At 39.8% G+C, this 27,042-nt stretch overlaps 1 protein-coding gene across 3 annotated transcripts in view; it reads left to right on the top strand.

Moving 5' to 3' along the window:
* Window positions 1-27,042, top strand: part of trappc12 (trafficking protein particle complex subunit 12) — a 147,108-nt gene that overhangs the window by 27,855 nt on the left and 92,211 nt on the right. The gene's annotated exons all lie outside the window — the stretch shown is intronic.

The following is a 27,042-nucleotide window of genomic DNA, read 5'->3' as shown; positions in this document are numbered from 1 at the left end:
ATTTTTAAATGTTAGGAGCTGTGATTTACAGCAACATTGACGTTACTTGGTTAATGTACATACAGTTTACTTAAATCCATCTTGTAATTTGAGTAACAAAAACTTCAAGGTTCAATTTTAGGTATTCCACCATTTGCCATTTACTAAATAATGTACCCCTCAAATCTATTAGTTAATTTGCAAAATAAAAAGGAAACACAACACAGCTTTTTCTTTTTAACCAATTATGGATGTTTAAGATTTAGGGAACTCTTTCTCTATCTAAATAAAAAGTACATCCCACATTTTGTTAACAAAGTAAAATATATATATATTTCTTGTACCAGCAAGCCTGCAGTAAGAATGGCACCCTGAGCCAAGTGGCCATTTTGTAGTTGATGCCAAGCAGAATCGAAGAGCAGAAGGTACAAAGGAGGTGTGTGAGCAGAAGTACACAGCCTATAGGGATTGCTCAACAGCAAGTACCCTCAGTCCAGAGTACCTGTTTCCATTTTTCTACACCCTAGTCCTTCTGTTAGAAGGAGTAACTTTTTGGGTGCAATTCTTCCACTAACACCACTTTTGACCTACCTGAAGGACATTACAGACCCCCTGCTTGACCCCCTACAGTTTGCTTACCGAGCAAACAGGTCAGTGGATGATGCAATCAACATGGGACTGCACTACATCCTGCAACATCTCGACTCTCCAGGGACATATGCTAGGATCCTGTTTGTGGACTTCAGCTCGGCGTTCAATACTATCATTCCAGAAGTCCTCCACACCAAACTCACTTGGTTCACTGTACCAGCTCCCATCTCCCAGTGGATCAAAAACTTCCTGACAGATAGGAAGCAGCAAGTGAGACTGGGAAAAATCACATCCAGCACACGAACAGTCAGCACTGGCTCCCCCCAGGGATGTGTCCTCTCTCCTCTGCTCTTCTCCCTCTACACAAATGACTGCACCTCAAGAGACCTGTCTGTTAAAATCCTGAAGTTCGCAGATGATATGACAGTCATTGGCCTCATCAAGGACAGTGACGAGTCAGTATACAGACGAGAGGTCGAACAGCTGGCCCTCTGGTGCGGTCAAAACAACCTGGAGCTGAACAAGCTTAAAACTGTGGAGATGACAGTGGACTTCAGGAGGAGCCCCCCAGTGCTGCCCCCTCTCACACTACTCAACAGCATTGTGTCTGCTGTGGAAAACTTTAGGTTTCTGGGATCCACAATTTCCCAGGACCTAAAATGGGAACTAAACATAAACACAATTGTTAAAAAGGCCCAGCAGAGGTTGTACTTCCTGCGCCAGCTCAGGAAGTTCAACCTGCCTCAGGAGCTGCTCATCCAATTTTACTCTGCAGCAATCCAGTCTGTTCTCTGTTCATCTATCACAGTCTGGTTTGGCTCAGCCACAAAACAGGACAGGAACAGACTTCAACGGACAGTCAGGATTGCAGAAAAAATCATTGGTGTTGATCTGCCCTCCATTCAAGACTTATACAGATCTCGAGTCAGGAAACAGGCAGAAAACATCATTGCAGACCCATCACACCCTGGTTACAACCTTTTTCAACTTCTTCCCTCTGGTAGGCGCTACAGAGCACTGTACGCCAAAACTACCAGACATGTGAATAGTTTCTTTCCTCAGGCCATCACTCTCATGAACACTTAAGTCAATCTCACAGCGTCAGGGACAATACTAGGTAAAACCGGAGTCCAATTCCTTGTATGTGTACATATACTTGGCCAATAAAGCTGATTCTGATTCTGATTGTGATAAGACTTCTCCGGACTGTAGATAAGTGTAACAGGGTCCCAGTGGTTTCTGCCAGTTCTGTGCTGATGATATTGGAGCTGGACATCTTCAGATTTTGTAGGAAAGTAAGCTTGATGTATTTCTCACTTGCTGCACTAGGTTTCCTTGGCCTGTGACTGTGTTTCCGGTCCTTAGCCTTGCCTTTTTATTTTTGGAGAAGAGCTTGGAAAGCATACCTGAAAACACTTGTCTGCTCTGAAATTGGGAGAGATCTTGTTGATGCCAGATGACAAACTTGTGTCTTGTCACTATGCTCACTTTGCCATGGTGTAAGATTAGAAGCTTAAACTGCCACATCTACCAGAGCCTCGCCTTCTTAGTATGGATGCCCCTTCCCCAATTTTATTTCCTCTACACAGCTGTGTCTATTTCATTTTATCACTTTGGTTTCCACCTGCACATTGTGTCACTTGTCTCTAGCACCTGTTTGTCATATTTGCTTAAGAAAGCACTGGGCTATACAGTAATCCCTCCTCCATCGCGGGGGTTGCGTTCCAGAGCCACCCGCGAAATAAGAAAATCCGCGAAGTAGAAACCATATGTTTATATGGTTATTTTTATATTGTCATGCTTGGGTCACAGATTTGCGCAGATACACAGGAGGTTGTAGAGAGACAGGAACGTTATTCAAACACTGCAAACAAACATTTGTCTCTTTTTCAAAAGTTTAAACTGTGCTCCATGACAAGACAGAGATGACAGTTCTGTCTCACAATTAAAAGAATGCAAACATATCTTCCTCTTCAAAGGAAACAGAGAGGAAAGCAAACAAATCAATAGGGCTGTTTGGCTTTTAAGTATGCAAAGCACCGCCGGTACAAAGCTGTTGAAGGCGGCAGCTCACACCCCCTCCGTCAGGAGCAGGGAGAGAGAGAGAGAGAGAGAAAAACAAAGTCAAAAATCAATACGTGCCCTTTGAGCTTTTAAGTATGCGAAGCACCGTGCAGCATGTCGCTTCACGAAGCAGTTGCACACAGAAGGTAGCAACGTGAAAATAATCTTTCAGCATTTTTAGACGAGCGTCCGTATCGTCTAGGTGTGCGAACAGCCCCCCTGCTCACACTCCCTACGTCAGGATCAGAGAAAGTCAGCGCAATATAGAGAGAGAGAGAAAGTAAGTTGGGTAGCTTCTCAGCCATCTGCCAACAGCGTCCCTTGTATGAAATCAACTGGGCAAACCAACTGAGGAAGCATGTACCAGAAATTAAAAGACCCATTGTCCTCAGAAATCCGCGAACCAGCAAAAAATCCACGATATATATTTAAATATGCTTACATATAAAATCCGCGATAGAGTGAAGCCGCGAAAGGCGAAGCGCGATATAGCGAGGGATCACTGTATGCTTACAGTGATCTCACATTTTTAAACTGGAAAGCTGTCCATTGCTATGTTAGTTTTTTTTTCTTTAAGGACATTCAGTAAATATCATCTTGCTCACTTTTTGCAAAAAAGAATGTTTGGAACTCTTAAATATACTGTTTTTTATTGATACTAATCCGGAAGATGTAAAACAAACATATGATACAAATATTTTTCTGTAAACTGTTTGAAATGTTTAAGACATTTGTACAGTATAGGGGTCTCATTTATAAAACTTTGTTTACATTCAAGAGTGAAAATATGTGCATGCCAAAAAACAGGAAAATGGCTATGGCAATAAAAACGTGGTTTATAATACTTGCCATAAGCACATTTTTTTTGTAAGTTACCTTTATAAATCACAGTCCCCTTGTAAATGTATGTAAATGTGCCTCAAACCCCTCTTGGTTGCCTCTCTGAAACAACCATATATAGACCATGCTAATCAAAACTCTTTTAAGCAATACATTACTTAATTTGAAAACCTTGAACATTTATCACACACCTTTGTTTTTTCTCTCTCTCTCTAATACGCGCACACACACACAAACATGTAAATGTGTTTCTCTTAAATGTTTCCAGTGTGAGCTGTGTGTGTAGGTTATATGAGCGTCACTCACTACAGGAGAATTATACTATTTTACTATTAATATACATTTTCCATTTGTAAATAGAGATTTTAATGTGATATTGTGAAGAGACCATTTGTTTTGGTAAAAATATTTAATTGCTTTTATTTTTTCAAAGCATTTAATTTCCCAAAGGGATTTTGGATAGGAGGAGGGAATTTGGGGTTGGGTACATGAGCACATGGACCTGAAATTCTCAAATATGTATTATATATAGACTATTTAAAATGCAGCTGTTGCACTTTCAGAAATTGCAATAAATTAAATTGTGATTATGATGTAAAAACTTGTTATTGTCTATGTGTTTGTTCTGACTTTCCAATAGATTGATGAAGACAATGTCCAAAATTTTGTAATCTCATCCAACCATTGATATCCATGACTTTAGTCATATTGGCAGTGTTGCCAGTTGTCATGCACACTTGGAAGCCCCCAGCTCTCAAGTGCCTCTCTCAGTCCTAAAGCCAGCAACTCACCAGTGTGATCCTCAGGAAAGTATGAAGTTTGTAAACATTGGCTTATGGTTTTCAGTCCTTGTTAATATAGAGTAAAGTCAATCTTATACAGTATATGGTTCAGATGTGCAGGTTAACCATAGATCCATTGTGCACACAAAATGACCATCTGATTTAATCTTGGACTTGACTTTATGTCTGTATTCTTCATACTTTTGTGGGAGGACAGTTTTCATGAAGTAACTGCTATTCAGAATTATACACCTGGGACCTAGCATTTTAATTAAGTTCTTTTTCGACTGTGTTAACAGGAAACCTGTCCTTAGTGATGTTTGTTACATCATTCATAATTTCATTCCAGTGTTTGCTTTTTTTTGTTGCAATGACATCCACTGGCGAATGACTTGGTGATTGTAGATTGGTTTAAAGTTAGTTTCACTTTTGCATCTTGCTTCATGTCAAAAGGAGCTGCGGCTCGCCTTTTCAGACAGACATCTGCTGTTTTCACTAGTATGGATGCTCTTAAGGTCTGAGAAAAGGTTCCTTGTGTTGCCATTCTCTGCAGCAATGTGCCACTTGTAAAGTTTACATATTATGTTAATTTGGTTAGTGTGTGTTTTTGACTACAAACCAGGGTCAAATGATGGATGTTGCATTTTGTTTCTGAATCAGCTCTTCTACCCTAGCAGCATCTGTTTCTCAGCCTTCCATTAATAATGGTACAAAAGATACTGTTTTTGTTTACCAAGTGCACAAGTACGCCCGACAACAAGAGCAAGTTTTAAGTTTTTGTGCTTGCACCATGTGTATTCTTTTTAAATGATTCTTGGCCAAGTATAAGTGATATAAATTTTCATTAAATGCCATTAAAAATAAAAAATCATCACTGGTATACTGGTGTGGACAATACACTGCAAAGCACTACTTTCAGCTGACACATTATTTAGCAGAAGTGTGTAAAGAAACATTACTGGGGCTCCTTTATACCTACAACAATATCCCTGTAATGCCTCACTGTGACTATAACTGCCAGGTCAGAAATTTTCTTTCTTCGTAATTATCTTCCTTTTTAAGCATTGTAGTGTCATTGTGGTATGTGTTCAGGCTATATTGTGTGCGTATAACTAACTAGCTAACTAGCTCCTTTACAAAGCCTAGATTCCACCATGGAACAAGTAAAAGATCTGTCTAATTCTAAACTAGGGGGCTCTGCCCCCTGCTCGCTTCGCTCGCCAACCCCTGGTGTTGGGAAATTACAAAGAGCGTGATGTATGAATGAGATATAGCATAGTGTGAATGTGTAGATGACGCAGATAGGAAGCAAACAATAAAGTGTTTGGCACAGTGTAAAGGTTTATTGGAAAATTTCTTTGTAAACAACATTAGTAGTAAAGATGGTGTCTTGCCCTTGAATGAGTTTTCCTTGGCATGGAGCATTTATGACCTTAACTTTAACGTCGAACTTGTGAGAAGGCCACATAAAGTTGTCCATGTACAAAAACGAGCTCAGATAGGTAGATGCCAACCTTGTCCATGGTTTGTCCTTGTGATTTGTTGATGGTCATGGCAAAGGCAGGTTAAATGGGGAATTGTTTCCGTTTAAGTGTAAAAGGTAATTCCAGGTCAGAACTTGTAAGGTCAAATCTAGGAATTAGAACAGTATTGTTAGCATGTGATCTTGTAAGAACTGTTGCTTGAATAATATTGTGTGTCATGGTGTAGATGACTAAACGTGTACCATTGCATAAACCCTGTTTAGTGTTAAGGTTTCTTAATAGCATGATTATTGTTCCGTTTTTAAGGCTAAGACTGTGTTGTGGTAATCCGGCTGGGTTAATAGTGTTCAAATATTCTAAGGGGAAATTAAGATGGTCATTGTCGTCATCAGAGTCAACTTTGTCAGAGCTTAGAAAGAGGTGTGACTCTCCAGGAAGTAATGAAATGACCTGGTTATTAATGTGATCAACAGTAATATTTTTTGGACATAATATAGTTCGTTGTGTTAAAAGGGGTATTTGGTCTAATGAGACCGCTGTTCCAAATATTTCCGTAAGTAAGTCGTCACAGATAAAGGGTTGAGGAATTGTAATAATATCTGGGTGAAGTCCATCTGTATTGGTGAGTGTACAATGTCCTAGTTGTAATAACCAATTGTTATATTCGGGATCTGGACATCGCATGTTTTGTACGAAGTGTATCTTTTGAAAGCAATGCCAATTGTCCGCGTAACATTTTTTGTTCCGCGGTTTTCGAAGCGCTTTGTAGGCGCCGACGTGAATTTTTTTTTTTTGATGCGGGTTCGTGTTTGTGGTCCCGTTACTCGAGCCGTCTAGTTTTGTACCCGTGATCGTGAATTGATGACTTGTTTGATCTTTATCGTTAGGAATATGGATAAGTAATAAGGAGGATCGAACTCACTGTTAATATGCGGACTGTTCGTTTCTTCGTATTATCACCAATCAGGTCTCGCACCTGTATATGTATTGTAGTTCGGTCTCTTGTTGTTTATGTATGACGTCGTCGCGTATTTTAAGGTGGACTGAACAATAGCTGAGCGCATGGCATGTGGAGCAATAGCTAAGCACTGTCTAAAATCTACTCCTAATAAAAGTACCTTTCCTCGAAAGGGAATATTATTATTCACTAGCAAAATACCCGCGCTTCGCAGTGGAGAAGTAGTGTGTTAAAGAGGTTATGTAAACATATATATACATAAACATAGTGTATATACATAAATATATACATATACACATCCACATATATATACATATATCAACATATATATACACATACATATATATATATATATATATATATATATATATATATACACACACACACACATGCAGACACATATACATATATATATACATATACATATTTGTATATCTACATATATATATAAACATATATACATATATATACATATTTGTATATCTACATACATACACATATATCTATCTATCTATCTATATATATATATATATATATATATATATATATATATATATATATATATATATATATATATATATATATATACACACATATATATATACACATACATATATATATATATATATATATATATATATATATATATATAGCTGATTAGCCAGTGGATTCGCTCACTGAGTGCAAGAGAAAAAAATAAAATGTATGTATAAAATAAGTTAAATTGCCAAATTTATTTTTCCACAAATAAAGAGCACTTACAATAACATAGAAATCAATATAAACAACATTAACATCATTATCATTTGAGAATATGAAGTAATATATAAGAAGCACATTGCATATAAATATAAATTATTAAACATTAAAATGTTCTTCTATAAAACAGTACCGTGGCTATTAGTTTGTCTGTCCAGGATTTTAAATGAGCTGTAGCTCGCAAACCGTTTCACCTATTGACTTGAAATTTGGTACACAGATACTACGTCACGTCTACTATTCGCTTTCCCACACATATATATATATATATATATATATATATATATATATATATATATATATACACACATACATATACACACACATACATATACATACATAGTGCGTTGCAACACGGGCTGTGATTGTTACATGGGAGGGAGACGACAAATCACAGCTTCCCGCTTTGTAATCGGGCTTGTGATTGCTGCTTTGACGGATGTCCAGATCCCACAGTATTTCCCCTTAGGAGAGGCGTTAGGCAAGTGTAATTGAATAGCGGTGGTGCAAGTTATTACTCTTTTTATCTTTATTTTATTTTATTGTAGAATCAAGTCACAGCTGCGCGCACCAGTGCGTGCGTGGCGGATGCGTACGGCTGACGTTTTCATTGTCTACCACCTTCGCTAATCATTCTTGAGGCAGATTGAAGACTTAAGCTGGCACTAAATGTATAAATTTTTTGGTGTACCTACCCAAGAACACGCGACATAACCCGGCAGTTAAAAATTTATCGCTCCAGCAATTTTAACTCTGTTACAAAGTCATCTAATATGGTATTGCAAACGGCAGCGGGAGCGTTTCTATAAACTCAATTTAAACTTACTGTTTACACCGTGCTTTGAAGATGCATAGTATGCGACACGTGTTTCGCCGTAATTGTGGGCTCATCAGGAGTACACAGTCACTGCACTCCCTTACGGGAATCGATCCTCGGACGTAGAGGCGAAGCCCCTAACGTTGTGCCACGGCGTGAGGTTCGTTCATTTGACAGCATGTAGATCGGGGTAATTACATTGCAGGCATTCGTAGTCTGATTCACAATCTGATTGTATGGGTGGTTACCTACCAGGTAACGCTTGTGGTTGGTGAGCAAGTCGGCTAACTTCTGCCACGGTGCCCTCTTTCAGTTGCGAGAAGCAGATCATACAATGGTTGAAATAGTTTAATATATATAGCAAAATCACCGCGCTTCGCAGGGGCGAATATGGTATTGCAAACGGCAGCGTTTCTATAAACTTAAAGTTACGGTTTATACCGTGCCTTGTTTCATATTCTTTTCCTACCTTATCAATTGTGTAATGTGTTTTTTGAACAGGTTTGATTAATGCAAGTGATCACTCCTGCTGCGTTCAGTCACTTCACGTGAGCCACTCTCTTGTGTGATGTTGCGATGTCCACGTGTTTATTTAATGTTAGCTAAGACCCGGCAGTTAAAAGTTTGTCGCTACAGCAATTTTAACTCTGTTACAAAGTGATGCAAACTGTCGTTTATACCTCGTGTCTTCTCATTAAACTTGTATCTCGCGAATATGGCATTGCAAACGGCAGCGGGAGCGTTTCTATAAAGTTAAGGTTACAGTTTACACCGTGCTTTTTTATACGTCGTGTCTTCTCATTAAACTTGTATCTCGCGAATATGGTATTGCAAACGGCAGCGGGAGCATTTCTATAAAGTTAATTTAGACTTACGGTTTACACCGTGCTTTTTTATACCTCGTGTCTTATGAAGATGCTTGTATGCGTCACTCACTCGCTTCTCATTGTTTCGCTGCCTTGTCAATTGTGTAATGAATGTTTTCTTCTGCGCTCTTTGGGGCTCCTCCTTCTTTTCTACGTACTGAGTTCACAGTCAGTTCACGTGATTACGTGGGAGGCGTGATGACGCGACACGCAACTCAGTCTCCTATGGCCATCTTGCTGCCTACCATTACAGTATATGGACAAAAAATAGGTTCCAGTTATGACCATTACGCGTATAATTTTGAAATGAAAACTGCCTAACTTTTGTAAGTAAGCTGTAAGGAATGAGCCTGCCAAATTTCAGCCTTCCACCTACACGGGAAGTTGGAGAATTAGTGATGAGTCAGTCAGTCAGTCAGTCAGTGAGTCAGTCAGTCAGTCAGTCAGTGAGGACTTTGCCTTTTATTATTATAGATCAACGCAATGCCAATTGTCCGCGTATTTTAAGGTGGACTGAACAATAGCTGAGCGCATTGGAAATGGAGCAATAGTTAAGCACTGTCTAAAATCTCTTCCTAATAAAAGTACCTTTCCTGCAAAGGGAATATTATTATTCATCAACGTTTGTAGAAGTTTATCAATGGTGTTGAGTAAGTGACTGGATGCCATTGTACATTCATCTATAATTAATAGTGTGGCAAGACGAATGTCACGTGCATTTTTACTGTTCATTTTCATAGTGGATACCGATGTTTCTGTGATTGGGACCGGTATTTTGAATAAGGAGTGACATGTGTTTTTGGAGCCGAGACATTTTTTCTTCCGTGGTTTCAGAAGCGCGTTGTAGGTGCCGACGTGATTTGTGCATATTTGCGTTCTTGATTTGTTTCAGGGTGCACTGTTCAAATGCAATGTAATATTTGTCCACATACGCAAAAGCAGTATGGGCCATTGCCTTTTGGTGGCCTGATATTTACTCCGGTAGATGCAAAAGCAAATGAACTATTGTAGGATCTAATGCAGTTCATAAAGTTTTTACTTTCAGGTACTTCGTTAGTTAGAAGCTTGTGTAGATATGCAGGATATGAATGTAAAGGAGGCAGTGTAATTTGACCCTTTTGAAAACAACGTGTAAATTCATTACTTGTATTGCCATTTGTTTCTTCAGGGAAGTTAAGTGAATGACAATGATTGCAAATGACATTCATTAATCCCAATGAATTTTCATGAATAGTGGACTTATTATTGAAGGCGTTGTCAGCTAACTGGCGCAATCGTTTAGCAGGTGTCTGTCGTTGATGTCCTTGACGTGTATCTTTTGCTTGTGCCGTTTGAGAGGCGCGTCGTTGTATGTGCAGGATTTGGGACGTGCTATTCTGGAGCTGTAATCGATTTGCCTGTGGTGTGTGAGAAGCCCGTTGCAGTTTACGGCGTTCATTGTTTGTATTGAGCCTTGCCTGTTTTTGTATGTTTAATATGGAGCCTTTTATGTGGTTGAACGGTTAATAGTGCATCAGTGTAATGAGATCGATCTATGCTGCATAATTTGAACGTGTTCAGATGACGTATGTTTAATACGGACGGTTCGTTCAGTAATGGGGCTTTGTGTCTCAGGTCGTGGGTCTGAATCGTCCTTTTTGTGTACGTTTCGCGTGCTATGTCCGTAGTCTGTTCCATTTCGTGTCCAATGGGCTTTGTGTGGCGTTCGCGGCTTCTTTTTTTTTGTGTGCTGGGGGCTTGTTGCCTGAGTTTTTATTTCTGTTAGTGGAGGGGGTGTTTGTGTGTCGTGGGGCTGAATCGTCCTTTTTGTGTGTGAACCGTTTCGTGTGCTATGTGGCGCCTGCGTGTGACTCCTTTGTTTTTGGTGTTCTAGGGGCGCGTGGCCTCATTTCTTATTTCAGTTACTGGAGGGGGGCTTTGGGTGTCGTGGGTCTCAATCCTCTTCTTTGTGTGTGTCCCGTTTTGTGTGCAATGGCTTCGTGCATTTACGTTGCATTCCATCCGGCCGGTTTCCGTTGCTTGGGGGGGGTGGGGTTTGTGGGGCGCCTGCGCAGTACGTCTTTTGCGTCCACGGCCCATGGCCGGATGTCCCTGCGTCCATCCGGTTTACCATTCTCATTTAGTAATATGGATATACCCACAACATACAAAACTGAATGTAACATTTCGCTGTTCTGTTAAAGACTTCTAGCATAGCGAGCATGATGGAGTGAAGCTTGGCTGAGCTTTTCCTGACCTATTCATCAGTTCCCGGAGAAGCAGCAAAAGGTAGCTGATATAAACTAATGAAAAACTAAAAAAGCATTGGTCTTTTTAAAAGTGAGCTTAAATACAGTTTGTACATCATAATTATCATTTTTGAGGTGTAATATGTTTGTCACCTCAATGCATATTTTGATAAAGCTCAGTGGTATGATTTAGATAGATAGATACTTTATTAATCCCCAAGGGGAAATTCACATACTCCAGCAGCAGCATACTAATAAAAACAATATTAATTAAAGAGTGATAAAAACACAGTGCAAGTTAAAATGTGCAAGGTGGAGAGTGTGAGGCAGGTATAACATTCAATAGCATTGTATAATGTTTCCGTTTATGCCCCCCTCTGTCGCTGAAGCGACTCCTCTGTCTGGAGATGATACTGTTCAGTGGATGCAGTGGATTCCCCATGATTGACAGGAGCCTGCTCAGCACCCATTGTTCCACCACAGATGTCAAACTGTCCAGCTCCGTGCCTGCAATAGAGCCTGCCTTCCTCACCAGTTTGTCCAGGCGTGAGGCGTCCCTCTTCTTTATGCTGCCTCCCCAGCACACCCCCCGTGTACAGTAGAAGAGGGCGCTCACCACAGCCGTTTGATAGAACATCTGCAGCATCTTATTGCAGATGTTGAAAGACGCCAACCATCTAAGGAAGTATAGTCAGCTCTGTCCTCTCTTACACTGAGCATCAGTATTGGCAGTCCAGTCCAGTTTATCATCCAGCTGCACTCCCAAGTATTTATAGGTCTGTACCCTCTGCACACAGTCACCTCTGATAATCATGGGGTCTGTGAGGGGCCTGGGCCTCCTGAAATCCACCACCAGCTCTTTGGTTTTGCTGGTGTTCAGTTGTAGGTGGTTTGAGTTGCACCATTTAACAAAGTCCTTGATCAGGTTCCTATACTCCTCCTCCTGCCCACTCCTGATGCAGCCCACGATAGCAGTGTCGTCAGCGAACTTTTGCACGTGGCAGGACTCCGAGTTGTATTGGAAGTCCGATGTATATAGGCTGAACAGGACCGAAGAATGCACATTCCCCTACAGCGCTCCTGTGCTACTGACCACAATGTCAGACCTGCAGTTCCTGAGACGCACATACTGAGGTCTGCCTGTAAGATAGTTCACGATCCATGCCACCAGGTATGAATCTACTCCCATCTCTGTCAGCTCCCTAAGGAACAGTGGTTGGATGGGTTGAAGGCGCCAGAGAAGTCCAGAAACATAATTCTAACCACTACCTCTGTCCAAGTGGGAGAGAGATTGGTGTAGCATGTAGATGATGGCATTCTCCGCTCCCACCTTCTCCTGGTATGTGAACTGCAGAGGGTCTAGGGCGTAGTGGACCTGTGGCCTCAGGTGGTGAAGCAGCAGCTGCTCCATGGTCTTCATCATGTGACCCTGAAGTCATTCAGCTCACTGGGACATGATACCTTTGGGACTGGGGTGATGCAAGATGTTTTCCAAAGCATCGGGACTCTCCCCTGTTCCAGGCTCAGGTTGAAGATGCGCTGTAGAGGACTCCCCAGCTCCAACACACAGGCCTTGAACAGTTGTGGCGATACTCCATCTGGACTCGCTGCTTTGCTGGCACAAAGTCTCCTTAGCTCTCTGCTTACCTGGGCTGCTGTAATTGTGGGTGGGGGAAAACTCTCTTCTATGCTGGTATCAGCACAAGGATGGGTGGAGGATGCAGTACTCTGAGGTGAGAGTGAGTGGGTTAGGGTGGTCAAACCTGCTAAAAAAGTTGTTCATCAGGTTTGCTTTCTCCCTGTCTCTCTCAATGGAGGTACCCCGCTTCGAGCTGCAGCCAGTGATGATCTTCATTCCATCCCACACTTCCTTTGTGCTGTTATTCTGCAACTTTTGCTCCAGTTTTCTCCTGTACTGCTTCTTCGCCGCTCTGAGCTGGATTTGGAGTTCCTTCTGCACGCGCTTGAGCTCATGCTGATCACCGCCTTTAAAAGCCCTTTTCTTCTGGTTCAAAAGGCCCTTGATGTCACTTGTAATCCATGGCTTGTTGTTAGCATAGCAGCGTACTGTTCTTACTGGAACTACAATGTCCATAAAGAAGTTGATGTAGTCATTAGTGCAGTCAACAACCTCCTCAATGTTCGTACAATGTGACCCCTGCAGGATATCCCAGTCTGTAGTTCCAAAGCAGTCTCTCAGAGCCTACTCTGCCTTAGGGGACCACTTCCTGAAGGAGCGTGTGGTTGTAGGTAGCTCCCTCACTCTTGGTTTGTAGTGAGGCTGAAGCAGAACCAGGTTATGATCTGCTTTCTCAAGCGCAGGCAGTAGGGTGTCGCGGTATGTGTCCTTAACGTTTGCATACAGTAGGTCAATAATTCAATTTCCCCGGGTGTTAACAATCCACATACTGGGAGAAGGCAGGTAATGTTTTGTCCAGCGCCACATGGTTAAAATCTCCAGTGATTAGCACAAGCGCCTCGGGGTGCTGTGTTTGTAGTTTAGCAACAGCAGAGTGAATGATGTCACCTGCTATCTCCATGTCCGCACGAGGAGGGATGTAAACAGTAACAACAATGACATGTCCAAACTGTCTGGGCAAGTAATAGGGACGCAGACTTGCGGCCAACAATTCGATGTTCCTGCAACAAGTGGAGATTTTGACGTTTACATGTCCAGGGTTGCACCACCTTGTGTTCACATAGAGAGCGAGTCCTCCTCTTTTCCGCTTCTTGCAGGTATTTGCGTCTCTGTCCACTCTAACTGTGCTAAACCCGGGTAGCTCCACGTTAGCATCTGATTTATTGTTTACGTGAGTCATCATTTAGCTGGTTTGACCCTACTTGGTCAAAGGTATTGTCATTTTCAAGTTTCTACTAAATGTTCCTTACGGATAGGTCAAAGTTACTGTAATTATACGCAGGTTCTCCCATCAAGTTTGTGTCAAAAACTGTGTACGCACATTTCAAACTTCGTTTTGCGTATACACAAGTTTTATAAATCTGGCCACTGGTATGTGTGTATACAAGTAAGAAAATAAATAAATAAATAAAAGTATTCATTGCCGTTCTCTGAATTTCAGAAGATACACCTAAGTGTTCTAATAATTTATTTTTAAGGCCAAAGTAATTTATCAAAGTATGTTTCAAAAAAGAATTAAACATGGAAAAAAGTCTGCTTGCATAATTATTCAAATCCCACACATATTAGTAAGACCTCCTTTTGCTGCAATAACAGCGTTACATCTTTTGATGTAAATCAGAACCAGTCTTGCCCACTGCTCAATAGTGATTTTGTCCCATTCTTCCTGGTATTCTGCAAAGAATTGTAATGACTTTCAAGGCACTGCACATATAATGTTTTATCATGGAAAGGCTTCTGGGGATACTTGTACTCAAAACATATACCTTTTTACCTGTGTAGGTTATTTTTAATGTATAATTCCCATTTACTCTGAGCTTTAACAGCACTTAGGATATACAACCTGTACTTTATTCTATATCGTGCTATTGTATCAATTCTATTTGATTGTCCTCCTCACTTGCTGCCCTGACTAATACATTTAGTCCCCAGCGGTAGAAATATATTATAGAAAGACAATTCTCTTTTTACTTGTAACAGCACGTAGGAGTTATGATGTGTACTTTATTCTATACTAGGGGGCTCCGCCCCCTGCTCGCTTCGCTCGCCAACCCCTGGTGTTGGGAAATTACAAAGAGCGTGATGTATGAATGAGATATAGCATAGTGTGAAGGTGTAGATGACGCAGATAGGAAGCAAACAATAAAGTGTTTGGCACAGTGTAAAGGTTTATTGGAAAATTTCTTTGTAAACAACATTAGTAGTAAAGATGGTGTCTTGTCCTTGAATGAGTTTTCCTTGGCATGGAGCATTTACGACCTTAACTTTAACGTCAGATGAACGTCGAAGTTGTGAGAAGGCCACATAAAGTTGTCCATGTACAAAAACGGGCTCAGATAGGTAGATGCCAACCTTGTGCGTGGTTTGTCCTTGTGATTTGTTGATGGTCATGGCAAAGGCAGGTTTAATGGGGAATTGTTTCCGTTTAAGTGTAAAAGGTAATTCCAGGTCAGAACTTGTAAGGTCAATTTTAGGAATTAGAACAGTATTGTTAGCATGTGATCCTGTAAGAACTGTTGCTTGAATAACATTGTGTGTTATGGTGTAGACGACTAAACGTGTACCATTGCATAAACCCTGTTTAGTGTTAAGGTTTCTTAATAGCATGAGTATTGTTCCGTTTTTAAGGCTAAGACTGTGTTGTGGTAATCCGGCTGGGTTAATAGTGTTCAAATATGCTAAGGGGAAATTAAGATGGTCGTTGTCGTCATCAGAGTCAACTTTGTCAGAGCTTAGAAAGAGGTGTGACTCTCCAGGAAGTAATGAAATGACCTGGTTATTAATGTGATCAACAGTAATATTTTTTGGACATAATATACTTCGTTGTGTTAAAAGGGGCATTTGGTGTAATGAGACCGCTGTTCCAAATATCTCCGTAAGTAAGTCGTCGCAGATGAAGGGTTGAGGAATTGTAATAATATCTGGGTGAAGTTCATCTGTACTGGTGAGTGTACAATGTTGTAGTTGTAATAACCAATTGTTATATTCGGGATCTGGAAATCGCATGTTTTGTACCAAGTGTATCTTTAGAAAGCAATGCCAATTGTTCGCGTAACATTTTTTGTTCCGCGGTTTTAGAAGCGCGCCAAGGTGAATTTTTTTTTTGATGCGGGTTCGTGTTTGTGGTCCTGTTACTCAAGCCGTCTAGTTTTGTATCCGTGATCGTGAATTGATGACTTGTTTGATCTTTATCATTAGGAATATGGATAAGTAATAAGTAGGATCGAACTCACTGTTAATATGCGGACTGTTCGTTTCTTCGTATTATCACCAATCAGGTCTCGCGCCTGTATATGTATTCTAGTTCGGTCTCGTGTTGTTTATATGACGTCGTCGCGTATTTTAAGGTGGACTGAATAATAGCTGAGCGCATGGCATGTGGAGCAATAGATAAGCACTGTCTAAAATCTACTCCTAATAAAAGTACCTTTCCTCCAAAGGGAATATTATTATTCATCAACGCAATGCCAATTGTCCGCGTATTTTAAGGTGGACTGAACAATTGCTGAGCGCATTGTAAGTGGAGTAATAGTTAAGCACTGTCTAAAATCTCCTCCTAATAAAAGTACCTTTCCCGCAAAGGGAATATTATTATTCATCAACGTTTGTAGAAGTTTATCAATGGTGTTGAGTAAGTGACTGGATGCCATTGTACATTCATCTATAATTATTAGTGTGGCAAGACGGATGTCACATGCATTGTTACTGTGCATTGTCATAGTGGATACCGATGTTTCTGTGATTGGGACCGGTATTTGGAATAAGGAGTGACATGTGTTTTTGGAGCCGAGACATTTTTTCTTCCGCGGTTTCAGAAGCGCGTTGTAGGTGCCGACGTGATTTGTGCATATTTGCGTTCTTGATTTGTTTCAGGGTGCACTGTTCCAATGCGATGTAATATTTGTCCACATACGCGAAAACAGTATGGGTCATTGCCTTTTTGTGACCTGATATTTACTCTGGTAGATGCAAAATCAAATGAACTATTGTAGGATGTAATGCAGTTCATAAAGTTTTTACTTTCAGGTACTTCGTTAGTTAGAAGCTTCTGTAGATATGCAGGATATGAATGTAAAGGAGGCAGTGTAATTTTACTTTTTTGACAACAACGTGTAAATTCATTACTTGTATTGCCATTTGTTTCTTCAGGGAAGTTAAGTGAATGACAATGATTGCAAATGACATTCATTAATCCCAATGAATTTTCATGAAAAGTGGACTTATTATTGAACGCGCTGTCAGCTAACTGGCGCAATCGTTAGTGTGGTCGTGGGTCTGAATTGTCCTTTTTGTGAACGTTTTGCGTGCTATGTCCGTAGTCTGTCCCGTTTCGTGTCCAATGGGCTTTGTGTGGCGCTCGCGGCTTGTTTTTTTTTGTGTGCTGTGGGCTTGTTGCCTGAGTTTTTATTTCTGTTAGTGGAGGGGGTGTTTGTGTGTTGTGGGGCTGAATCGTCCTTTTTGTGTGCGAACCGTTTCGTGTGCTATGTGTGCCTGCATGTGACTCCTTTGTTTTTGGTGTCCTAGGGGCGCGTGGCCTCATTTCTTATTTCAGTTACTGGAGGGGGGCTTTGGGTGTCGTGGGTCTCAATCCTCTTCTTTGTGTGTGTCCCGTTTCGTGTGCAATGGCTTCGTGCGTTTACGTTGCATTCCATCCGTCCGGTTTCCGTTGCGGGGGGGGGGGTTTGTGGGGCGCCTGCGCAGTACGTCTTTTGTGGCCACAGCCCATGGCCGGATGTCCCTGCGTCCATCCGGTTTAGCATTCTCAGTTAGTAATATGGATCATGCTACCCTATTTATTTGTACAGGCCTAACTTTATTCAATGTTGTACTACTGCACCAGTTCTATACAACCTGTGCTACTCTATAGCATGTTACTGTATATAAATATATTGCAGTATCCTCTTCCTTACCTGCTTACCTTACTACTGCACTTAGGCCCTGGGGGTAGAGTAAATTAAATTGCAAGCCTCAGAAGCCAGGCATTTAATTCAGTTTAATATTATAATGTTCAATATATTAAATCTACAGTCTTTAATGCCAAAATTAAAGCAAATCAAGATGTGTCAGTCCATACCATATAACCTGATTGTTCTAGATGTGTAGTCTCTGATGTGGCACTGTTCTTGCTTTGTTGTTTACCATCTTAAGCTCTTCTGTGCCTTATCTGTACTTCAGTCATGATGGTGGTGGAAAGACCTTCGATCACATCTCTTACTAACCTTATAAATCTGATCTAAGTGTGGTATGGTCATTTTGTCCTCAAAGGGCTCATAAATCTTTTTCTTTTCTTTTTATCTTTAAGGGGCTAAAAAAATCCAAAGTTTCTCCATTTTTGAAATCTGGAGCACATAAAGCTAATTTTATTGTTTTGATGAATACATATGTAATAACTTTTCACTCAGAAGTGTCAGGGTTGTAGCAAAGCAATAGTGATGAGAAGTATGGGACAGTTATTACAACAGTAACTCACTTTTGTAGGTGTGTTCACATTTAATGCCCGGAGCACCTGTTACAATAACTGATGTCTGTCTGTCCACATGTAACAACTTGGCCCTGAGTGGACCAATTTTGTGATTATTACTTATTCTTCAAGGAAATTTGTCGAGATGGTTTAGTTTTCATTGAGATTTCTTGAACAGATTGCCCTGTACAAAGTTTTGAAGTTTCAAAATCTCCCATTGAAAAGCATTCAGCAATCTGTGAACTTATCTCTCTTAAAACAGAGAAACATTCTGTGCGAATTAAACTACAAATTAGTTTACTATTTCCATTTTACCTTGAGAGAAGTACACCATCTTGTATATTTTGTATATTTTTTCTTTTTCACCTGTGATAGCCACTACTGACAGCAAACATATCACTAATCATCTTCTTCTTCTTTCAGCTGCTCCTGTTAGGGGCTGCCACTGCTGAACATTTTTTTCTATATCTTCCTGTCCCCTGCATCTTGCTCTGTTACACCCATCACCTGATAAAACACCAGCAGACTGTGTGTGCCGGAAGAAAGTTACTTGCTGTCACTGGCTGTTTTATGCGGGTGCCTGGGTGAGTGGTGAACCTGACGTTAGTGCTGGGCGGTATACCGGTTCATACCGAAAATCGTTTTTTAATTTTGTTATGATATGGATTTTTCTTATACTGCAACACCAGTTTAAATTGCCTAAACAACATTCAGAATGTGGCACAGCGGGAAACTGTTTAAGGGGGACCTTTTTCACTGCTACACCATTAAACACATGCCACAGAGGTGTTGCTCGGGGACTCTTTTTCACTGCTACACCGCTAAACAAGTATACACTGGAGTACATGTGTTAGTAGAGGTATTGTGTGGTGAAATTGGACAGAGAACATTCTGAAATTGAAGCTGTAGCAGACGATAAAGTTGAACATGATGACACAGAAGAACTTTTGCTGGAAAAAGGAGTCACGTCTGTTGTCTGGAGATACTTTGGATCTAAAAGGTCGGATGTGGGCCATTATGTTCAAATGTGTGAATACTGTTTCTATACTACTGAATAATACTGCAAGCCAAGTTGTATTTTTTTTTCAATACTGTGTAATGTACCTGGGTATTGTGTAATAGTGGGATGACATGTTGACTTTATTCTCGACATTTCCACATTAATCTCGACACTTATGACGAGAATAAAGTCGACATTTCTACTTTATTCTCGCTGATTGTCGAGATTAAATTCGACATGTTGACTTTATTCTCGTAATTTGTTATTAAAGTAAAACATCATAAACTAAACTTCATCTTACAGTGAATATTTCATTTACTAGATTTTCTCAAACCCCATCATAAGTTATGTAGCACATTAAATGCTTTATGTTAAGTATTCCCCGAGCCATGTTAAACTGACTTCCTCTTGCACTAAGAGGAGGCGCAGGCAGCACACAGAATACATTAATTTCATGATATTCCTGATCCCTGAACATTTAGAATGCTAAGATAAACACTTAATATAATTTTCATGATGAAGTGCATTAAAGCATGTATTAATCATGTGGGGGCACGGTGGCGTGGAGGTTGTACTGCTGCCTTGCAGCAATGGGGTCCCGGGTGTTCCTTGCTTTGAATTTGCATGTTTTTCTGGTGGGTTTACTCGGCATGCTTCAGTTTCCTTTCAAAGTCATGTAGGATAGCTGGTTTTGTTATGCTATATTAACCCTGCTAGTGTATGTATTGCTCGTATTCACCCTGCGATGTGCTGCCGCCACATTCAGGATTTCCTCCTAGCTTGCACACAATGCTTGCTGGGATGGGCGCAACCCTGAATGGACGGCATAATTAAACATGTATAACTAACATTTTTTTTAAAGTTCTGAACACTCCGTGGTCTAAGTTTATAACTAGTTTTAATTTCACAAGGACGTTTATTGTGTGGCGATTGGTTATGTGGAGAAAGAAAAAGGAAGGATAGGAACTGGGGGTTTAATACGTCAGAAAGAGACAGCATGCATGCAATAAAGAAAGCCCGCTCAGAAGAACATCCATTGAATTTTGTGTTCGTGTCTTCGACCACCAGATCACGAACCCAACATTTACACAATATTTAAGTTAGACCTGTGCGATACCCATTCATACATCCAGTTTTTTGGAACCTCATTACACCTGCCATAAAGTTCTCTACACTGAACGTACACCTGGGGACCCCTTACTGCAAGGGAGCAGCACTACCGCCACACTACTGTGCATGTTTAATACCTGTTTTAATGCATTTCATCTTGAAAAATGATCTTCGCATTCTACATTTTCAGAGGGAAGGAATATCATGAAGTGAGTGTATTCTGTGCGGCAATCGCTGCCTCTTAGTGCAAGAGGAAGTCAGTTTAAGAAGAGCGTAGCGATTAACAACTGGGTCGGGGAACACTTTACACAAAGCATTTACTGTGCTACGTAACTTATGATGGGGTTTGAGAAAATCTAGTGAATTAAACATTGATTTTAGGATGAAATTTAGTTTACGACATTCTACTTTAATGACAAAACAAACTACGAGAATAAAGTGGAAATGTCAACTTTAATCTCGACATATAGTTTTTTTTTTTTTCTTCACTGTGTCCGTATTTTATTTTTTTCATCGTGGCCCTAATACAATTCCGTAGGGCTATACCACAAATAGCATTATAAATGCAAGTTGCAGTTTTATTATTTATGTATATAGCTTAGCTTGAAGCAATGTCCATATTAATGCAGTTTGCCTTAATGATGGTTCAGTTGGTAAAGATGTCATCACCAAGTTGCACTTGTTTTATTTTATTTTATTTTTATTTGGTGAATACTGTGTAATGCACCTAGGCTTGAAGTCTTGGAAGTAATAGTATTATTACTGGAAGTTGCACTATTATTTATGTTATTGTTATTATTTATTAGTTTAAATATTATGCAGTTTAATGATGGTAAAGTTGTTTAAAAAGTCACTTTAACATGTCAGTGGACAGAGATTGTTAACATTAACAAAGTGTAGTTGGTTTACAAAAAAATATTTACTATTTATTCCTTTTCTAAGACATGTTCAGTGCAATACAACTTTTGACAAGCACCTGTGGATATTTTACTAAGTCTAAATGCCTCTTTGGACGGTTAAAAATATGTTGTCAAAATTTTAGTTTATGTTGTTTGCAAACATTATTCAATAAAAAGGTTCTATATTTTGACTGCATCTGTCATGCAATGTGATTCCTTCTCTTCATTAGTGCCACCCCCTTGAAAACTATCACTTTATGGGGCCATGCAAACCTGTATTAATACTTGTGTGCACATTAAAATGTTTTTTTGTACAATGTACAATTCTCATGACAGTGGAATAGGTTAATTCTTAGCCAGTAATTGCAGTGGAAAATGTGTTTAACATCCACTCATGCATGGGGGAAAAAAATACCGTCCAGTACCGTGAAACCGGTATAATTTTGAAAAATACCATGATATAGAATTTTGGTCGTACCGCCCAGCACTACCTGACATATGCAAGTCCAGCTAGGTTTCTGCGTAAACCTTTCTGTCAGCCAATTGTTTCTGCTTTATTAAGTCTTTCCAATAGCTTGAGCATAAACGTAGGAGCACCAGCATTTTACTCTTTCCAATGCTTTAAACCAGTGTTTCCAATGGACCTGTACCAGTCCATAGATACTTTGTGCTTGTCTGTGAAAAGGCAAGAATAGCAAGCATACTAACCCTGTTAATTGCCTATTGCTGATCTGTGAAAAGCTGGGTATGAATTGTATCCAGTCTGCAGAGCTGCACTGCTTGTAAACCCAGGAGCAGCCTGCTCTTCTTTCTATTATTAAATGATTGAGCCACTCTGAACCTCATGGGGGACCCTCACTTTTTGATTGAATGATGTTAGTTAAAAGACAGCAACCCTAAACACACCAGTAAACAAGCAACATCTTGGTTCCAGACTAACAAGATTAATGTTATGGAGTTACCAGCCCAATCCCTGGACTTTAATCCAATAGAAACCTTGTGAGGTGACATCAAAAATGCTGTTTCTGAGGCAAAACCAAGAAATGCAGAAGAATTGTGGAGTGTAGTCCAATCATCCTGGACTGGAATACCTGCTCACTGGTGCCAGAAGTTGGTCGACTCCATGCAACACAGATGTGCAGCAGTTCTCGGAAACAGTGATTATACAACTAAATATTAGTTCAGTGATTCAAAGGAAAGCAAAATCTTGAAACATTTTTCAGTTTATACAGTGAATAACTTTGCACAGAACAAAATAATTACAGAAGTATTTATTTATTGTTTTATTTATTTAATGTTAATTGGCACTTGCAAGTTGTAACTGTATGTGAATATGGAGTGTGTGTGAGATTATATTTGTGTGTTAGTGAAAGTAGTCCCTGTGATATGCGCAGTCCTACCCAGTCCTGTTTTCAACCTTTTGTTCAGTCCTGAAGGGATAGCCTCTGACCCCCACAACCCTGAAATGAGTAAAAAAGGTTCTAGAACCTACCTACTGAACTCTGTTCATTGAGGGCTACAGTGTCTGCACAGCCTTCTTATGAACCTGAATGTTAAATCATGCGTACATTTTATAACTTAAGTTTTAAATTGATATATTCGAAAAGGAGTGGTTTAGGTCAGCTACAATATTTTTATAATCCAAAAGGAATGACAGTCACTTTTTTATCACAATCACATGTCACTGTCCTGCTCCACTGACAGACTGAGGAGATCGTTCCTCCCCGAAACTATGCGACTCTTCAATTCCACCTCGGGGGGGTAAACATTAACATTATTCAAAGTTATTATCTGTTTTTACCTGCATTTTTATTACTCTTTAATTTAATATTGTTTTTTGTATCCGTATGCTGCTGCTGGAGTATGTGAATTTCCCCTTGGGATTAATAAAGTATCTATCTATCTATCTAAAATAATAATAAAAGGGGTAAAATTTTAGCATGGGGTTGCGGTTTTTGCACCTATTAATTAAAAGTCCTGCATGATTTAACTTATTAAAGTGGTAAAAGTCTGCTTCTCTTTCAAGGTTAAAAAAAACTTATATTGTGACCCATTTCAATTCAGTTTTTTATTGTCATGTGTACAAATATCATGTACACTGAAATGCTTACTTGCATGTGCCTCACAGACAGGAAATAAACACCAGAGACAAAATAAATATAGAGTCAATACAAAAAGTGACAGCAAGTGCATGTGCAAGGTAACAGTAGTAGTGGCAGTGGAGGTAATATGATTACTGATTGTTCACGAGTATAATTGCAGTTGGGTAAAAAATGTTCCCAAATCAGGAGGTGAGTGTTTGATGGACTTCAGACGCTTATCAGATGAGAGGAGGGTGAAAAGTGGCAATGCAGGATGACTGGAGTCCTACCTGATGTTGTTTACCTTCCTAAGACAGCATGTGGTGTGGATGTCATGGATCACAGGGAGCTGAGTGGCTGTGATCTGCTGTGCTGTTTTCACCATATGCTGCAAAAGTGCAATTCTGAACTGAGCAGGTGCTTTACTTGGATGTACCAGCATGTTACCTGAGGAAGTAAAGGCATTGTTGGGCTTTCTTAACTGCTGCTGCAGTGTGACTTTACCATTTCAGGTCATTAGTGATGGTCACCCCAAAGAACCTGGAACTGCTAACTTGTCTCCACAGCCTCCCTTCTGATGTAAATGGGATGATGCTGTCTCACCTGCTTGCAGAAATCCACAATCAGTTCCTTAGTTTTGCTAACATTGAGGGTGAGATTATTGTCCTTTCACCATTCTGCCAATCAGACTGATCATAGTGGTGTCATCAGCAAACCTGAGGATGGTATTAGAGTTGTACTTAGCTACACAGTCATAGGTAAAGAGAAAGTAAACAGGGGACTCGGCACCCTACCCTGTGGGGTGCCAGTGTTGATAATAACAACAACAACAACATTTATTTATATAGCACATTTTCATACAAAAAGTAGCTCAAAGTGCTTTACATAATGAAGAAAAGAAAAATAAAAGACAAAATAAGAAATTAAAATAAGGCAACATTAGTTAACATAGAAAAGGAGTAAGGTCCGATGGCCAGGGTGGACAGAAAAAAAAAACTCCAGAAAGCTGGAGAAAAAAATAAAATCTGTAGGGGTTCCAGGCCACGAGACCGCCCATTCCCCTCTGGGCATTCTACCTAACAAATGAAATAGTCCTCTTTGTAGTTAGGGTTCTCATGGAGTCACTTGATGCTGATGGTCATACAGACTTCTGGCTTTTAATCCATCCATCATTTTTGGAATATCATGGTACTTAGAGTAGATGCGCCACCACCAAAAGGACACCGGAAAAGGAAACAGAAGAGAGAGTAGGGGTTAGTACAGATTTTAGAGCCACCATGAATAGTTATTATAATGAATTGGATATACAGAGTATCAGGATTAAATTACATTGAAGTTATGAGAAGGCCATGTTAAAGTAATGTGTTTTCAACAGTTTTTTAAAGTGCTCCACTGTATTAGCCAGGCGAATTCCTACTGGCAGGCTATTCCAGATTTTAGGTGCATAACAGCAGAAGGCCGCCTCACCACTTCTTTTAAGTTTTGCTCTTGGAATCCTAAGGAGACACTCAGTTGAGGATCTGAGGTTGCGATTTGGAATATAAGACGTCAGACATTCCGATATATAGGATGGGGCGAGATTATTTAAGGCTTTATAAACCATAAGCAAAATTTTAAAGTCAATCCTGAATGACACAGGTAACCAGTGTAGTGACATCAAAACTGGAGAGATGTGCTCGGATTTTCTTTTCCTGGTAAGGATTCTAGCAGCTGCATTCTGCACTAGTTGCAAACGATTTATGTCTTTTTTGGGTAGTCCTGAGAGGAGTGCATTACAGTAATCTAGTCGACTGAAAACAAACGCATGAACTAATTTCTCAGCATCTTTCAATGATATAAGAGGTCTAAATGTTTCTTAAGTGAAAAAATGCTGTCCTAGTGATCTGATTAATATGCGATTTAAAATTTAGATTACAGTCAACAGTTGCCCCTAAGCTTTTTACCTCCGTTTTGACTTTTAATCCTAATGCTTCCAGTTTATTTCTAATAGCCTCATTGTATCCATTATTGCCAATCACTAAGATTTCAGTTTTCTCTTTATTTAACTTGAGAAAGTTACTATTCATCCATTCTGAAATACAAGTCAGACATTGTGTTAGTGAATCAAGAGAATCGGGGTCATCAGGTGCTATTGATAAATACAGTTGTGTGTCATCAGCATAGCTATGGTAGCACACGTTGTGCCCTGAGATAATCTGACCTAATGGAAGCATGTAGATTGAGAAGAGCAGTGGACCCAGGATAGAGCCTTGTGGAACACCATATAGGATATCATGTGTCTTTGAGTTGTAATTACCACAACTAACAAAGAATTTTCTCCCTGCCAGGTAGGATTCAAACCAGTTTAAGACACTGACAAATAGGTCCACCCACTGACTAAGGCGATTTTTAAGAATATTATGATCAATGGTGTCAAATGCGGCACTCGGATCTAAGAGGATGAAAACAGATAAATGGCCTCTGTCTGCATTTACCCACAAATCATTTACTACTTTAACGAGTGCAGTTTCTGTGCTGTGATTTGTTCTAAAACCTGACTGAAATTTATCAAGAATAGCATGTTTATTAAGGTGCTCATTTAACTGCATAATGACTGCCTTCTCTAGAATTTTACTTAAGAAAGGCAGGTTAGAGATGGGTCTAAAATTTTCAAGAGCAGAGGGGTCGAGGTTATTTTTCTTAAGTAGGGGTTTAACTACAGCAGTCTTAAGACAGTCTGGGAAGACACCCGTATCTAATGATGAATTTACTATGTCAAGAACATTATCAATTAGCACGCCCGATACTTCTTTGAAAAAATTTGTTGGTATTGGGTCAAGGACGCAGGTGGAGGGTTTCATTTGAGAAATTATTTTATGTAAATCAGGTAAATCTATCCTAGTGAAAGAGTTCAATTTGTTTATAACGGAATACTGGGGTTTAGGAGGATCCTTAGTGTTGGGGAGATATACTATGTTATTTCGAATATCATTAATTTTTTGATTGAAAAATACAGCGATCGCCTTACAGGTTTTACTTGAAGTACTTAGGATGCATTCCTTTGAGTTACTTGGGTTTAACAGACGATCAATCGTTGAGAATAAGACTCTGGGATTACTAGCATTGTTATTTATAATCTTAGAGAGATAGATAGATAGATACATACATACATACATACATACATACATACATACATACATACATACATACTTTATTAATCCCAATGGGAAATTCACATTTTCCAGCAGCAGCATACTGATACAATAAATAATATTAAATTAAAGAATGATAATAATGCAGGTGAAAAAAAGACAATAACTTTGTATAATGTTAAATGTTAACGTTTACCCCCCTGGGTGGAATTGAAGAGTCGCATAGTTTGGGGGTGGAACGATCTCTTCAATCTGTCAGTGGAGCAGGACAGAGACAGCAGTCTGTCGCTGAAGCTGCTCTTCTGTCTGAAGATGATACTATTTAGTGGATGCAGTGGATTCTCCATAATTGA

This window comes from Erpetoichthys calabaricus, chromosome 3 (genome assembly GCF_900747795.2).
Source record: "Erpetoichthys calabaricus chromosome 3, fErpCal1.3, whole genome shotgun sequence".
NCBI lineage: Eukaryota > Metazoa > Chordata > Cladistia > Polypteriformes > Polypteridae > Erpetoichthys > Erpetoichthys calabaricus.
Note: the sequence above shows the minus strand (reverse complement) of the source record. Positions and strands in the feature narration are given on the sequence as shown.